Source organism: Aptenodytes forsteri, unplaced genomic scaffold, assembly GCF_000699145.1.
Source record: "Aptenodytes forsteri isolate BGI_AS27 unplaced genomic scaffold, ASM69914v1 Scaffold29, whole genome shotgun sequence".
In the NCBI taxonomy this organism is placed as follows: Eukaryota; Metazoa; Chordata; class Aves; order Sphenisciformes; family Spheniscidae; genus Aptenodytes; species Aptenodytes forsteri.
The window spans coordinates 2,566,617-2,569,623 of record NW_008794520.1 but is presented as its reverse complement, the minus strand read 5'-3'; positions in this window follow the sequence as shown (position 1 = coordinate 2,569,623).

The following is a 3,007-nucleotide window of genomic DNA, read 5'->3' as shown; positions in this document are numbered from 1 at the left end:
GGTAAGGGCGCCCGCACGCCGCCTCGCCCTGCCCTGCCGCGGTCCCGCCCGGGGCTACGGGGAACTCGGCTCCGTTAACGCTCCCGCGCTACTGTTTGAGCCGCGGAGAAACAAAGCCAGCGATCGATCGATCGAGCCCAGTATCACGCCTCTGGCTGCGACCAGTACAGCTTCTGAAGCAGATGAAAACCTGGCCGGTTGTGCGCTGCTCTGCAAGACTGAAAAGTTTCTTTCCAGATGAGTGTGGTGAGCATTAGACGGCCCCAAACTTAATTCCCATCGAGATCAAGTCCTTGCCAAATAACTTCAAATCTTTTATTGGTTATAAAGCTAACCCGCTCTCTTTTAAATGCCAGCAGCAGCGTTTGAGGCTGCAGCTTCTTGCGGGGTGAATTTCCCAGGCTGGGCTGTACGGGAGGCAAAGGATTTCCCTTTATTGTTCTGAAATTCCCTTTCATAACTTCGTGCTCCGGGTTCTGCAAGAGAGCATGCCACGGAGCAGCAGGTCGGGCTTATGCCGAGGCTGCTGGCATCCCGATGTGCCGGGTTTAGCGTCCCCACCGAGCTCTCCCTCCCCAGGGAACACAAACCCGTCCTGGGCAGCCTCTCCCCTCTGAGTCGCTCCTGGGCCCTTTGCTTTTCCCTCGAGCTGTTTCAGAATCAGGCTTAATTTCCACAAGCCAAGCAGAATCCGACCTTTCAAAGGGGGGTGACAAGTGACAACGCGCCACGTCCAGATAGCTGCAGCCTCGGACAAAACCTGGATCTGGTCCACAGCCCCCCGCTCCCCGGTTCTCCCTTCACCAAAAGCGGTCGTTGATGGCTGATGAACACAAACTCTCCTCAAAGCCTCTTTCCACCCAAAAGGTGGCACTGATGAGCCCACACCAGCATGGCAATGTCCTTGGCTTTACCCAGACACAAGACTTGGTCTCCCCTGCTCATACGCTTTCCTCTCAACGTGCGGGTGCTTTCTGCACCTTCCCACGCAGCTTTGCAATGAAGCACACTTGGAAATCTTCACTCTGATGCTTGCGTAATCATAGATGAAACCGCTGGAAAAGGCGTCCCTTTGAGGCACCCCTCTATCAAGCCATTCTCTATTCTATTCCCTACAACTTTTGGCATCTTCTTGCTTCAAATTTGCTTAAACCCAAGGAACAAGTCAAGCCAGTGTCAGTTTGGGAAGTACTACACGTTAGGAAGTGAAGCACAAACAAATCACGATGACACTTTAATTATACAAGTAAACATACCAGTCCTGGCAAAGGGGGACATCTGAGTGACCCAGAAACCACAGGCAGTTACCACCAAGGTGCATGATCCACACAGGACATCTTTAGGCTCCTTCAGCCTATGTCAATGTACTTATACGTTCTTTATGGAATAGGTTGTGTAAAAAAAAGCTTCCTCGTTGACAAGATGGAGATACCCATATGCAACTAAGTAACGGGCCATCGTGGGATTGAGTTAAAGCTCAGGTGAAGAGCTCTGAAGTATTTTGATACTTTGGGAGGTGGCGCAGGGAGCGTAGAGCAGCAGCTCAAGTACTTGGGGATATCTTTATACATGAAATGCAGGACTCCACGTTACCGATTCCTAAGACAGTAAGTAATATCAGTAATAATTATGATTCTTCAGAAAGTTTTGTTAGTCCCAGGAACGAAAGTCTTGCCAACAAGCAAATCCGACACTTTCCTACATCCTTTAACTATATGATACAGGTGAGGCAGCAGGGGCAGAGAAACCTCTCCGAGGTCAACGATACGCCATCAGGGCTGCGTGGGGCAAATCAAAGCTAAACCCAGCCCTGACATGAAATGGATGCTCTCGTGTCCACTCACTCTCAAGCTTGAGGGCCCTAACACTGAGCCTAGAGCTCTCATCCCTTTCCCCCCACCTTTCCCAAGAGACTTCCCCAAAGTCTAAGCCATGTAGCAGCTCCCTGTTCTTCCTGCATCCTCCCAAGCTGTAAATCCAACCAGCAGGAAGCACGGTATCAAATGCTTTTCCAAAAAAATCTCAATAAATTCTTCCTACTGTTTTACTCAACAGGCACGTTGAGAGCAATAGCAGAAGCAGGCAAATGCAAAACAAACATTGCTGAAAGAACAATCGGTGTCCGTATCAAATGCCTCCATCTCCCCGTGCCCCTGCGGTGCATTCGTAGCATGACCCATGGAGCTGTGAGCAGTGAAGACCCGAATTAACCTCCTCTGGGGGGGAAGGGGGCAGCTAACGCCCCCTCCCAAATTGCCATTAAACCTGCCCGAGCTGCCGTAACACTGCATTTCTGAACCAAAAGGGGCGTTGGTGGCCGTGAGGGGGGTGACCACAAGGACCGTATGCCCGTACGCACGGCCAGCACCAGGAAACGCCAGCCGAAGGGCCCTGCGCTGCCCTTGAACCGGCTGCATCCTGGCAGAGCTTAGTGTAGGTGGGAAAACACACCGCCGGGCCGGCCAGCGGGGCTGGGGATTGCCCGTTGCAGCCTCCCACGCACGTGGCAGTGGTGAGGCTGCTGCCTTCGCCAGCCCCAGCTGGGGCAAAAGCCCCGCAGTGTGAACCTGTGCATTTAAACCATCAGAAAATAATCTTTCTCCACTCTCCATCTCGGTTCCAGTCATGAGCAGCACATTATTCACAAGCACCTGGAAAGGAAACCGATATTCAGGCAGTTTCGGACTTCCCAAATGCAATCCCTTCCCCCACCACGTGCTTAATTTGCCAAGGTTTAGGGGCTGTAAATTTAAAGCTACTGTGTTTTCCTGCCATGTTATTTTATTCCTACCTTCACCACTTCATAAGGAGTATCTCTGCACCGAAGAAGTCTGATGATATGACTGATATTTTTGAGCTCCAGCTCTAACAGCCACATGAAAACATGGAGAAGAAAAATATCACTTTTTTTTTTTTAATTTAAAAAGTGGATTTTTTTAATCCATTGGGGCTGCAGAGGGTGGGTGAGGGGGGGGAAATACCACCCCTGCCACCCACGTGCCATGTT